The sequence below is a fragment of the Amblyomma americanum genome, chromosome 5, assembly GCF_052857255.1.
Source record: "Amblyomma americanum isolate KBUSLIRL-KWMA chromosome 5, ASM5285725v1, whole genome shotgun sequence".
NCBI lineage: Eukaryota > Metazoa > Arthropoda > Arachnida > Ixodida > Ixodidae > Amblyomma > Amblyomma americanum.
The window spans coordinates 109,025,027-109,039,638 of NC_135501.1; the positions used below are offsets into that span (position 1 = coordinate 109,025,027).

The 14,612-nt window shown below is 46.5% G+C and overlaps 2 pseudogenes; one reads left to right on the forward strand and one right to left on the reverse strand.

The window, feature by feature from the left end:
* Positions 1-882: 882 nt before the first annotated feature.
* On the reverse strand, positions 883-1,500 carry LOC144134096 (carbonic anhydrase 1 pseudogene; annotated as a pseudogene).
* Positions 1,501-12,793: 11,293 nt separating this feature from the next.
* On the forward strand, positions 12,794-12,892 carry LOC144135570 (U2 spliceosomal RNA; annotated as a pseudogene).
* The last annotated feature ends 1,720 nt before the right edge of the window (positions 12,893-14,612 follow it).

Consider the following 14,612-nt stretch of genomic DNA (forward strand, 5'->3'; position numbering starts at 1 on the left):
CATGTTTTTCACAGGGAGGATAAGCAGGTTCGCGGTGATAAGAAGACCGGAGGTGGCAAACGGCAGGGTTAAATGGAAAGATAAAGCTGAAAATGCTTTTGAGGAAGTAAAATAGCGCAATAACTGGCACGCAACTCTAGGTGGACACCCGAACTGCACTGTAAAGAAAGAAAAAAGGGGGTGCAGGAAGAATGAAGAAATATAGGTAAGGCCTTTGTCTTGCAGTGAACACAGTCCTAGTGATGATGATTATCGCCAAGATAAACACCGAAATATATGAAGGCTATACTCAAGTCTACTACTTTCACTGGGATCTCGTTATGGCCTTACACGTGCAGAATACTTGTTTCACTTTGCGGTGGCATTACGCGCTACTCTTAAGAATATTCTGCAATAATAGTGTTGCTCCTGGCCCATGTATTTGAGCTATAGTATAATCATAGGAACTCGTTGCAAAATGTTAAGCAGAAAATATTTCCCGGTCCTTTATAAATCCGGCGCTTAAGATGTGCTGCATTAGCCACATTTACGAGATCAGAACCGATATCAGCAGCGTAAAAGTTTGGAAGGAGCTAGTGCACATCATTCATTAGCGCAATGATTCGTAGTAGACAAGCGGCAATTATGGCGGTATGCACAAACGTGCTACATATTTACTTAGAAATAAACATCGTGTAGACATCGTGTAGCCATTTCTACACAGAAGTTCGAATTTCGGATGTATTTATCTAATAAAAAAATAAAGAAGCGCATAAAATCTCCCGCTGATTGACAGAGCTGTTAGTCAACGATAGTGGCTGTTTATTACAAGTCCATCGAGAGGATACTTGTTTTCTAGAAGGTAAGTGAGCTCGTCCAAAGGCTCTCGTACAGCACGACACCTCAGGGGCTGCGTAGCTTGTGTGTTTTTGACAATAAAACCGTCGCGGGGCGCAGTATGGTTTCACTGTGTGACGTCATTTTTTGGAATGCTTGCAGCTGCTGCGAAGACACTACGATAGCTTCCTTGTACACAATCCATGTGACGTTCACGCGCCACAGCGGACTCTTCAGAGATCCCTCGTATGTCCAATACGAACTCCTATCAGGAATAAACGAAGTGACGTTCAGATGCAGCTCCACAGCACAATTCTGTTCTTTGTAGATCACATTAGACAAGGAATCGACGATCTTGCCCACTTCTGGTCGAAGGCTGCCCTCTTTCAAAAAGACACCCACCACCTGCAACCCCTCCTCAGCGAAGGTGGCCTCGGCTAAACTTTTATGCCGATCAGCATTGTAGTGAACCAGGTGCAGCTCGCTTGCGTAGTGCTCTCCATCCACAGTGTGTTCACTGCCGTGGGCGATGGAGTTGCTCCAGTGGCCGTGTAACTGTGCCAGCTAATAGTTGTAGGCCAGAGGTCCTCCGCGAAGGTTTGGTCCCGGCGCAGCGACGCTGTTCTCCGTGTTGAGGATATGAATGCACCTGAGACCCGTGTTGGACCATTGCAAGGTCGTCATGTTTAACGATATATCCTCCAGGACGATGGGAGACTGCTTGTCACCAACTGACTTCTCGTACTGCAACCAGCAGCGACACAGCCACGTTGGGCAGAAACATTTAAATAAACACATAAAGCTGTTTTTGCGCAGAAGGTTGGTTCCCGTATCTCGAGTAAGATGCACAGAGATGTCAGCCTTGCTTGCCTGGAGTAGTGGCTGATCTGTTCACGAATAGAAGACACACGTCAGGCGGGGTCTTTGCAGTCTCGTAACCAGCGTAGTGATTTGTCCCCAGATGGTCTGTTCTTCCTCATCTTTCACGTCGGATATCGTCATCCCCACTCCCCGTCCACACCAGGGGAGTGGACCTTTGAGGAGAAAAGAGGTATTAAAAAAGAGATTTTCAAGTGCAGAGTGTGCATACAGAGCGATCATTTTAGTGAGAGAACCGACTAATACATACAACGTCCTATATATGGGCTGGCTTAAAAAACAGGACAAATCGATAGGCGACGAGACGTACACGGGTAAAGGGCAATTCTAATCAGGGAGTAAAATTGCGGCCTGAATGAACCACGTAAAAGGCATGGAGTAATCGTACCCAACCACTCGGGTACGATTTATGAGCGATAATTCTTTTATGAACACAATTTTTTCAAGTATTGCAAGGTTTCACTATAACAATCAATTTATCCCTAGATCACTCGAAGGGGGTCTTGCATTTTTTGTATTTCAATTTTTGCCATATCTATTGCATATATTTTGCTATTCCCGAGAAAAGTTCCCCGTTGGTTTGCTCTGACATTCTTCACTGTTCGATCCGATTGATGGAAGCACTTTAAAAGAAATGATTTTCTACATATCAAAAGAATGAATCATTACCGCCCCTAATTCAACTATAGTATCATACAATTTTCTTATTTTCAAAATATTTGTTCTAGAATCTTGGACATGAAATGAAGGCGTGATAATCTTTCTTTAGGATTTTTCTTTCACTTTTGTTTTACGGGAGCTCAAGTTGCAATCTCCAGAACCTATAGATGTCAACAAAAATCATCTCTAGAAGAGTGACGGGACGAGGGTAATGTAAAAAGCGTGAAAATGATAAATGCACAGCTCTGCGTGAAGCGGTCACTCAAAAAAGAAGCTTCAACTTTTTTCAAACGATGTCTCTTGCCTCAGGCAGAACAGGGTAATTCTAGTTTTTGTTTGCCATACAGACGATTGTGCAAACAATAATCAGTGCCAGCAATGTCCACAAACGACGCAAAAGAAAACGCACAAAATACGGCATGTAAAAAAGTGCATCGCATGGGATGGGCACAGAAGATAGATGCTGTGACCTAATGAGCGGCGCACTGCAACGCATTGCAGCGCCTCTTTTTGAAGCACATGCGGAAATGAAAACTAGCCTAGTCACTCATTTTACCTTTAGTGCTAGGTGAACAATGTTGAATATATTTGATGACATCGATCTTCAAATGCCGCAGGGTCTCCCAAGCAACCCAAAGGACGAACTTCTATGTGTGAAGGACCCAATTAATCAAAGAAGCTTCCCTTTCGTGATCTACTAATGTCGCTCAAACAGGATAACAAAGCATAAGATGTGGACCTTCCCACCAACATCGCTATGATGTCAATAAAGGCAGTCGGAATGCCAAAGCGCTATCAGAGCTTGAAATTGGCATTGGTCATGTTGCGAAACATACACTTATTTACGCGTCGGCATATTGAAGCCATTCACAAGTAAGCGACAACGAAAGTCATAAGTAGGACATAGGATAATGAAGCCGAGCAACTAAAAATGCTCTGTGCGCCTTTGTTTATGAGAAATGACCCTTCAGTTATTTTTTCAATGTAAACAAGTGACCCGCATCGGCGCATCAGCGTCATTGTAGTTATCCTTAATTTTGTTCGATTTTCTAAGCGACTTGTCCCGCAGACCATAAAAATTTCCTTGGCATGACAGGTTTTCGTCGAACATCGAAATTTGAAGTCGCATGTAGCGATATTTCATGCATTTCCTTTCTCAGATACCCATTATCCGACTGTTTTCGGGCATGTCGACATTTTTCAGGCAGGTAAAGACACCTTTGTAGCTTAGAAATTTGAATATAAAATTTCTCTCGCTGCTACATACAGATTCTTCACGTCTACTTAGAAAAGAACTGGCTGCCAATGATTTCTGGTGAATGCTGATAGCCTAGCCCCTAGATTGCACACCCAAATATTGGTGCTGGCGAATGCAGTTTACTTGTCAATGAAGGTTAAACCTGTGTTCCACTTTAAAGCATTATCCTTTCTTAGTTTGATCCTCAGTTACACGTAGTCGGCGTCAAGTGTCGGCATGCACAGCGCACCTGTCTCTTACCATAGAGGAAAAACATAGCGGCGATGAATTAGATTGATCAGGGAAAAAGCGATATCTTAAATTCTTCACTCTCCACTCTATTGAAGATTTGATTCTATTCCAACTCTGAGTTCGTTGCCTTTCTTTCCCCAATCTATTCCATTTCTGATCCTGTACTAGTTCCAACTACGTAATCACGTAAAATTTGTCACGTACATAGATCGTGATGAGTTCTCATACCACAACCAGCGCGATAGAATTTCTTACTTTTCACTAGAAGGAAAGCCGCCGGCCTTTCACTTCATCCACCGTGGACGTCCAAAGCATGCCGGGGAGACAGCACACCGCATTGACATCTACTGGCTGGTTGACTGTGCTATGTATTGAATTTTTTGGTTCATCAATTTCGCTTTCATCATTGCAGTTTTTCTGATGTTTTGTGCGCTTTGAGGTTGTCTAGTGCACGTAAGCACACAGTTCATTTGAGATTTGAAACATCCGGCGGCGCTTGACTCCAAGTGACCATAGCCCAGTGTCTGGTGGCTGCTAGGCCGAACGTCCGTTTGCTCTTTCGGTGGGAGCCATTTACGCAGCAAGCTGGGTTTTGCTCTGCGGCAACCTGTGCTACCTGTTCATTGAAATTTTAAAGAAGGCAACCAGGTTTCTCGTGAACTGAGAACTCGGCAGTCTGCTGCCGTGGCCACACTGCACAATGCTCGTAGGAGTCTCGGAGAAGTTTAATTGTTCAAAGTACTTTGTCAGTCGCAAATTATGTTAACCGTACTCACCGAGGATTGCGTTTGATTCATTTCGAAGACCGTCGGAGCCCGCGCATTGCATGCAGAAACGACTTCGCTTCTCGACTTAATTCATTCAAATAAAAGCATGTTGCGCTTGACAGTATGAACACGGCCCTCACTTCTTTTGGTGGAGAGGTTTGCGCATCTTAATTAATATTTCTCTCGGCCAAATCTGTAAGCGCAGCGCCACGTCGACATGCCGAGAGCCGGTACTTAGTGCGAGCAAACTAGTTTCTCATAGGAAAGCGGAGGCTCGGCCAAGCTTCTCACGGCCCGAACGTAGCCTATGCACAGACTTAGGGCGCGTCCCGCAATAGCAGACTACACCAACATTGGACCACGCCAATGAAACGTTTCTTTTTCACAATCCACAAACAGAAGCTCCTAAAGCGTAGTATTTTATGCGCTAACAATTTTTTGAAAGAATATTCGCTCTGAAAACTTTGTCTGCTAAATGAAAAAAGTTATTTTCCACGGTTAGCTGTATTAGGTGGCATGAACAGAAAGCCCTCTCTTGCCATGAGCAAATTCGGTGAACATTAACGCCAATTTTCTTTTCTGCCCATTTATTGAAAATGTACAGTAAATATATTTTATTAGAGCACATATTCATTGCAAAACCACGCTTCCTTAATTGAAACATATAATTTGCGCAAATTTGTATATCTGAAGTCGTAGTTATGTTTTATATTCAAGCCAAGTACGCTATATTGTCTTCCCAACATTCGCTCGGTGGATGACGTGCTCTTTAAGAAACCCGCATAACCAGTGGCGCCAGCTTTCCCTCTAAGTAATATTTACAAAACTCTATGACCGGCGCAGTCGAGCAGCCGTTAAGCTACGCACCACTGCAGTGGCAGGTGGCTGCTAGAAACACAGCCACCGATGGGGCTTGTGAGACCCAGGTTGCCCTTCCAGAGCAATACAAGCAAGAACTTTTTTAATTCGCGCAGCTCCGGAAAGCCTCATTTTTCCACAGATTGCTCCTTGGAAGGCTGTATTTTGCACGTGGGCTGGCTTTTGTATGAGTCATCTCTTGTTTAGCCATTTTCATGTTTACCGCGTCATTATTAGTCCGGTGTATCCCTCCTCTCGCCTGCGAGTAGGAAGGAGGACGGTTAACTGAAACTGACGGGGGAGGGCGCCGACACCGACGCCGTCGGACAGTTTTCGCCTGCATAACCCTCCTAATTCTGCGGCATTACAAAAGCAGTAAAGATCGTTACGTGACATTTTTGAAGCCCACTCTTCAAAAATATTTTGGCAAGCATAATGGAAAAGAGGCCCTCTCGAAAGGAGGCAGCGGTAGCTCCTAGCCAGCTTTCGGTTCCGCTCGCTGGATGGATGGACGGATGAAAAAATAACATTATTTGTGCCAAATTTAAAGTGCTCTTGGCCCTTAGGGGTAACTGGGCGCCGTGGTCGATCCTTGATCCAGGATGCCGCACTTGACATCTGCCATCGGGGCTCGGCGTACGAGAAATCGTTGCGCTTCCTCGTCCTGGCTGGCCAGCAAGTGCTCCCACTGCGTCACACTCGGCTGATCTATTCTAGGCTCTATTCTGCCTTAGGGCAGGTCCATATGACATGCTCGAGCGTAGGTCTACCCTGGCACTATGGACATTCGTCTGCATATTGCGTAAGGAAAATCTCGTCTAGTTTGTGCAGGAGCTGGTAGGTACCGGTTTGTAGCCTGCGCCAGTCTACTACCTCCTCTTTTGTTAGATTTATGTGTGGGACTGGGTAGTGTTCCCCCTGACCCCTGTATTAATCGAGTATGCCCGAGTACGTGGGGGCAGCAGGGTCAAAGTGTTGCAAAGTGTTTAGCTGCTTGGTTGGCGTACCCTGGAGCTAACTTGTCTGCTGCCACGTTGCCCCTCATCCCATCATGTCCCGGAACACATACTACACTACGTTTAGTGTTTATATATGTTCTCGTCGTGTGTATGATATGCTTGGCAATGCTGTCAATCCTGCCTCTTGTGTACTGTCTGCATGCTTGTTTGGAGTCCGTCACTAAAGTGAAGTTTTGTCCTGTTGCGTTGCCGTGCGATATTGCCAGAGCAACGGCGGCCTCTTCAGCTGCCTCTAAGCTTGGGTTGTTTACCGTTGCGCTGGTTATTTGTTTCCCTCCTTCCTCTGTTACACCGGCGATCGTTTTGCGTTGGTATCCGTACTTTGCTCCAGCCATGTAGACTACGCTGGGATTGTCGCTGAAGTCCCTGCTGAGTGCTCGGACTCTGGCGCGCCGTCTTTCACGGTGTATATTGGACTCCATGTGTCTGTGCATGGGTCGTAGCCGGATTTTGTTCCTGTCTTCATCATTAATCTGTTCCTTGTCTTTTTGTGTGCCCACGGGTAGCCCTAATTTCACCATCAGGTGTCTTTCCATTCTGGTTTGAGCGAATATTTCTAATTGCGCACTATGTGGCGTCCCTCGTAGTTCGCCGAAGCTGTTCGATACTCTCAGTGCCATTAGCTTTTCTTTTGTGTTGACATTGGAAGTTTGAGCGCCGTTTTGTGCGCTTTGCGTAGTATATTGTCGATTTGTAGAGTCCCTTGCTTGATTAGTTCGTGGTAGGGGAGACTGTATGTTACCCTGTTCGTTGCAAGGCTGTCTATGATTATTAGGGTGTCGTGTTCTCTCATCCCCTTCTTTTTACTGGTGACTCTTTGCACGATTCTGGCGGATTGCTCTGTTGCATTCTTACGAGCAGCGATGGTTTGCTACATCGCTTTGTGTTTTGCAGCCACATTACAAGCACTCTGCCTTCCGTTTTCTCAGCTTTTGTCTCGTTTCCAAGATTCAGGGTGATTTCGAAGTCGTATTTTCGTATTTTTACGTATTCTAATTTTTCTGCTGAGAACGATAGTTCTCTGGCCCTGGCGTATTGTTCAATATGATTTATCGCTTCTTGTAGCCGCTCTTCTTTTGCAGCTAGAAAGCTCGTGATTGTTCATATTGTTATGTCATCTGCATACATGGCGTTGCTGATGTTTTCTATTTCGTAGAGTGCTTTGGTGTGTCCTATCCTCGCTACGTTGAATAGTAGCGGTGATATTACTGAGCCTTGCGGGGTGCCCTTCCTTGGCACGGTGAAGCTCTCATATCTTATGTTTCCAATGCCTATCGTAGCCATTCGTTCAGTCAAGACGGCTGTGACATATCGGAAGGCCCTGTTTTCCCAGTTAATGTTATCGAGACCTTCCATGATGGCTGCCTGTCCCACTTTATCGAAGGCTCCCTTTATGTCGAGCGCTAGTACTATGTGTTCTCCACTTGGTATTTCAGTAAGGACTTTCTCTTTTAATTTTAGGAGTACGTATTCCGTGAAAAATCCCTTCTGAAGCGAAACATAGCATCAGGGTAATATCCCTTGTCATCCATGTAGTTGGTGATCTTTTCATTGACCATCTCTCGTATATATTCCCTGCGCGATTGGCCTGAGCTTTTTGATTTGAAGTCATTTGCCCGGATTGGGCATCATACTTACCTCTGCATGCTTCCATTACGCCGGCACGATTCCTTTTTCCTAGATTTCGTTTAGGTACTTGGCAAGTTTGGCGATGGCCGTGTCTCTAATGTCTCTAATGTTGGCAGCGCTATTTATTCTGTCCTTTCCCCAAGCAGCACAGGTAATCGGCCCAATATTGCAACAGGATGGTTCTATCCTCGTCCTTTTTAGGGCCGGCCGTGGCCACTACGGTTCCAATATTGGGCCATTTGCCTGTGCTGCTTGGGTCCGGCTGCGGTATTCTTTTTGTCTTCCCCTGTGGCTGCCCTAACTTCATGCTCAGTTATTGGCCTATCTATCTCGGGGTTGTCTTCTTCTGTGTACTGTTGATCTTGCTTTGGGTTTGTGGTTGTGCCATAGCATTTCTCCCTCAATGCCTGTGTTAGTTGGTCTCCCGTTCCGGCGACGGTTGGAATAGTCGTTTCATGAACTTGCCGCATTTTGTTTTGGTTTTCGTTAGGTCTATCAAGGCTGTTAGTATATTCCAACTTGAAGCCATACCTAGCGTTCCTCTATGTGTTTCCGTGAACTGATGTCAGTTTTGCGTGGCGATGTAGTATGCGCGCTCTGATGCCTTCTTGGTTAGTTCGGCGATCTTCAGCTTCAGTTTACTGTTGTGTGTTTGCTGTATCCATCTCCTTATAAGGGTTCTTCGTGCTTCCATAGGTGAAGAAAGTGTCTGTTTACGTCTGGTTTTGTTCCGTGCGAGCAATTATCTTCGTGTATTTTTGTGTGGCATTCGTAAGCTACGTGCATCACTCTTCTAATTTGGTGTTCGGTTTTGTTGTTTCGTGTAGTGGTTTCTGAAGGCTTCCCAGTCTGATTTTGGCAGTCCCTAGACATCTCTTTATTTATGGTGCGGCTATTTCTAAGCTAATGATGAAGTGGTCAATCCCTAAGGTTTCCACTATATTTTCCTATTGGATATTCTCGTTGTGTTTTGAGAAGGCTAGGGCTGGCGTGGTGTCTTTCCAGATGCTGCTGCCTATCCTCGTCATTGTTATGGGGTAGTTAGCTACATGCCGTATTTTTCTGCGCTTTCTGCTACGATTTTTTCTTTGGCATCAAGTTTTGGTACCCCCAAGAAGGTATTGCCGCATAAAAGTCTCCTAGGATGAACAGTGGGTTCTGCCCTGCCATGTCGCTGGCTTTTTTGAACAGCTCATTTATTCTGGGGTTCTTTTGTTTTGGGGTCTGTACACTTTCATGGTGAAAGCGTTGTCATCCGCTGGTTTTTCGGGTACAATTTCTAGTACCATGTCGGTTACGTCCGTATCCGTTATATTGATTTGCAGATTGTCGAAATTGACTTATGTACTAAGGTGACGGCCTTGCCGGTACCGCCTCTGTCATATATCTCGTATCCTGTTGGGTTTGTTCTAGCCCTGGCGCCATATTCTTGGATAGCAATGATGTCCAGCGGTTTTCCATGGTTCTTTATGAGCTGTATTAAGTGAGTTTGTTTTCCATTTATTATTCTACAGCTCCATTGTAATATTTTCAAGCTTACTTTCTTGTTTAGCATTGTGTGTTTGTCATCAGACATTTTGTGTTCTTGCTTCCTGTTCTTCGCAATGGACAAGCCTATTGCTCATGTGCTCTATCATGCGTTTGCTGTGTGCTTCCTTCGTTGTAGTCGCAACTTACCCTTTGATGTAGTTGTATTTTCCGTCCATTTTCTCGAGGTCTTAATTGACTTTTACATGGTGTTCCATTATTGCGATTACAGTTGCTCTCCCCATCTCCTGATCTAGTTCTTTGATTTCTTGTAATTTTTTGTGCCGCTCTTATGGCGGCCACTTCTGCGGATTTTGTCCTAAGTTGGTATGTTTCGACTTATTCGCCCTCCGTGACGGACATTGGTTTCCTGGCGTGTTCGAGTTTTTTTAGTGCGTGAATGCATTGCGCTTTTCGTCTTTCGATTTCTGCTTTAAGATTCGTATTTTGTTCCTCTAGCCACTTGACTCTTCGATCGAGTTCAAGTCTCTATTCTAGTTTTACTATTCTGTCCTCAAGTTGCATTGCCTTAAAGTGTGACACAGTGGTTGCGCAGTTATGTCCAATTGGCCAGTTCAACTTCTTCACCAATCTCTGCTGTGGCTGGTTGAGATCTTGCTTCTTGTTTTAGCTCGCCAAACTTGGGAAGTGCCCTCTGCGTTCCTGGAACCCGTTGTTTTCTGCCCAAGTTCTCGACGTAGATCTCGATGGCATCGCTGATCTTGATCTCGATCTCGTGCGCTTGTCGACGTTCCTGTAGTGTGTTGCGTTATTGTCAGAGATGAGCTGTTGCCTTGTTGTGTCAGCCCATTGTTTTTCTCTGGATCTGCATCTGTCGGTTGTTTCCAGGAAAAAAGAAAAGGAAAGTGCACAGGCCTGCCCACTGGCTCAAGCCGAGCCACAATCGCTACTATGAGCAGATAGTAGGACAGTGGAAAGATGGGATAGAAGAAAGGACAGGACAGTAAAGACGCGCGGTGTAAAGACCAAGGCTGATACTGGAGGCAGTGCAATACAGGCCCAACCGGTGGCGGAAGTGAAACAACCTTCAAACTCTCCGCCACATTTCCAACAATAAGTCCAACTGGGACCCGTCTGCCCCTTGTTTTTCTCTGGACCTGCTCGTGTGTTTTGTAGCCTCCCCGTTGCCTTGCATTTGTTGTCCTGGTGGGGTATTGCCTTTCGGTTGCGACGTTTGGTACTTGGCTTTTTCCACCGCATCTCGCAGGCCTCGTCTCCAGTAGTTTGGTCATCATCGTAGAGCGCAGATTTTCTTTCCTCCCACTGATGGTCTTCCTGGGGGTCTCGGCTTCCACATGAGTTGCATGCCTTCGCCTAGGGGGGGGGGGGGGGGGGGTGACACTCCTTTTCTGTGTCCAGGCTACATGCATGTGTGGCACCCCTGCCATCGGACTCGGTACAGGTAGCAGTGGTCCTCTGCCCCTGCAAAAATTACTTGCTTGGGAAGGAATTTGCCCTCGAAGAGGACAACTGCTGAGGGAGGATTTACCCTGCATTCTCGCCGCTACGATTTCGACTCCATGTTCCGCGTGTAGTTCTTTGGTCTTGAGGCCCGGCTCGATTCCGTGGATGACTCCCGGGATCACATCATCTGGCGCCGCATTGTACTTGTTCACCTCCCAGTTAACTCTCCTGATACCGAGTTGTCTTTTTTCCTTTATTTGTCTTGCCGTCTTGTCGGATGGCGTGATCGTGATGATTATGTTGGATCCAGGTTGAATTCTGATGATGAAGTTCTCTCCTCTGCACGCCGGGTGGTCACCGGTCGCCGCCTGGATCGCTTAAGAGATGAGAAACTGTGGAAACTGTTTCAGTTGCGTCAACTGCATAGCTCTAGGGATGACGTTCTTGTCGGTCTTGGGTAGCGGTGGCTTTCTCCGCGATGGCGCCTTGCCGCTTGTCTTCTCCCAATTGGTCGCTGCGTCCCGTCCGGCTAGCATCTGTAGCTTCCTGGCTTCGGCTTTAGCTTTCTTGTCTTCTTATGCTCTGTCGAGCTTTTGTTCTCGTCGCGCCTTGGCCCGCACATTATTATTATTAGCCTATCAATAGATGGCACATACCCACATTGGGGGATAGGCCAAGAATCGGTTGGCTATTCACGTGAACGCAGTTAATAAAAGGGAAAAGCACGTGGGAGCGCAACACCGGTGAATTCTTCCTCATGAACAGAAAAAGGATGAGAGTTTTGATTTCAAAATTATAAGAATAATAATAAAGAGAGGGATTAAATAATGTTGATTAAGTCAAAAGGTAATATTTGACCCGCATAACTGGCTTCCAGTTATCCTTCTTCTTCTTCACCTCCAGTTGTCCGCGCCATCGTTGTCGTTTTCCTCCGCATCTGGGTTGGCGTCGCCCTTGCGTTCCCGGTACGTTTCGGTAGAACTTTCGTCCTCATGATGTTCGCCTTCCATGTACGTATCCTCGCTGGGCAAATCCTCGCTTTGAGAGCCACTGGGAACGTTTTCGCTCCAGCTGGGGCTAGCGAGCATACCTCCGTCGGCTTCTGTCTCAGCGCAACCGCCGAGGTCTAACGTGGTCTTGCGTCTCGATAGGCTTTGCTGCGGCGTTGTCACTGGCGAACTTTACAACTCGAAAAATGTCGCAAAATTGTCCTACTGGTTCGGAGTTTCTATCCAAATTAATCGTATATCTTGCTTTCCTCGCACACCGAGAATGGTTGGGTCACGTCCACTTTAAGCCGGTAAAATTAGCCCACAATGCGGGAGCCGGTACGTCATGTGTCGGCTTTCCCACTGTTCCCGATGGATCAACCAACGCGAACGCATGCAGCCTACCTCGCTTGCTGCGCTGACTGGCCTGCTGCACGCCTGGGCTCGGAATGAAAATTGGTATTTCAGGAAAGGAAATGGCGCAGTAACTGTCACATATCTCGTTAGACTCCCGAACGGCGCCATAAGGGATGGGTTAAGGATGGAGTGAAAGAAGAAAGGTAGAAAGCGGTGCTCTAGGATAGGGCTCCGGAATAATTTCGACCACCTGGGGATCTCTAACGTGTATTGACATCGCACAGCAAACGGGCGCTTTTGAGCTTCGCCTCCATCGTAAGCAGGCGCAAAGTAGGATATATGATTAAATATCAGAAACGAGTCCCATTTTGACCCAAGATCTTAAACTTATCTTTGGAAATATGGCGGAGTTCTTGAAGCTTGCTTCACATCCGCCACAGGTTGGCCCTGTTATTGCACTGCCTCCGGGATCGGCCTGGGAGATTATAGGGCGCGTCTTTTCTATTTTATCTATCAACTATACTACATTCACCACATGGTAGCGATTGTGGCTCAGCATGAGCCAGTGGGCAGGCCTGTGCACTTTCGTCTTCATTCTCTCTAACAGCAACATCAGCAGCAGCAGCGGCCGCCACGGTCGGGTTCAAACCCGGGTACTATACTAATAAACCACTGCGGCGGGCAGGCTCAAACCTATGACGCGAAATTGACATCTACTCGCCGTGCTGCTAGTGCGCCTTTTTTTTCGCGAAGTGTGCCTCGGTGGACTGAATGTGCCATAAAATTCTGCGCAAGAAAAATAGTGCGTGTAGCCATTCAAGATGGCGTACCCAAGTTCAAACGCGGCCGAGGCGTCCGCGTTCCGATGGACGCCGAAAAAGGTGGCCGTGTGCTGTGCGGTGTCAGTGGACATTAGTGATTTCAGGTGGTCGAAATTATTTTGGAGACCTCCACAGCGGCTTATCTTTCTTCCTTTCTTCCTTCATTCCCTCCTTTATTCCTTCTTTTACGGCGCACTTCAGGTGTCGGCCGATATGTGAGACAGGTACTCTGCAACTTCCCTTCTCCAAAGACCAATTTTCCTGTCTTTTTATAAATAATGTTATTATTATTATTAATATTATTTATTTTTTCTTTCATATATTGCGGTGGACACCCGAACTGCGCCGTAAGGAGAGGTATAAAGGCGGGAGGGAGAGAACAAGGAAAATGGAAAATGAGAATGATAATAATAATAATAATAATTGGTTTTTTAGGAAAGGAAATGGCGCAGTATCTGTCTCATATATCGTTGGACACCTGAACCGCGCCGTAAGGGAAGGGATAAAGGAGAGAGTGAAAGAGGAAAGGAAGAAGAGGTGCCGTAGTGGAGGGCTCCGGAATAATTTCGACCACCTGGGGATCTTTAACGTGCACTGACATCGCACAGCACACGGGCGCCTTAGCGTTTTTCCTCCATAAAAACGCAGCCGCCGCGGTCGGGTTCGAACCCAGGAACTCCGGATCAGTAGTCGAGCGCAAAATGAGAATGACAATTGGTTTTTGGCGAGAGGAAATGGCACAGTATCTGTCTCACATATGGGCGGACATTTTGACCGCGCCGTAAGTGAAGGCATAAAGGAGGGACTAAGAGAAGAAAGGAACAAAGAGGCGCTGTAGTGGAGGTATCCGAAATAATTTCGACCACCGGCTGTCAACTTTTGAGTGCGCTCCCAGACACCCGTAGAGCATGTGGGGGTAGAGGTCGCGGTCATAAATGGGAGATGCCCTCGACTCAGCGTGGCAAGCTCAGCCGGAGGCCAGCTCTCAAGTAACAAGAGGGTTGGTCGTTTGGTGCCCAGCTTTCGCCAGTCGCAAGCCAGAGGTTCACAAAACAAAACAAAGTTTATATAGCAAAGAGATGATACAGAAGATGTCACAGTCACTCGTACCAGCACAAACACAGTGATTTACAAATACAAAGCAACTCGTGCAAATTTGCAATAAAGTGAAAACAATTCAACAAAATCCCTGCACCAAAAGTGCACTAGCACAAAGTGAGACAAACCAAACACAATTTGTTCACCGGGCACTGCGACATTCCGACAACTTGAGCAGCACGACGGGGCCGATCCGCAGACTGGCACGCGCTGCCTCGCTGGTCCGCAGCTGGGCGGTGGTGTTCTGCCGGTAGTCGAGTGGCCGCGCTTCTCAGAAG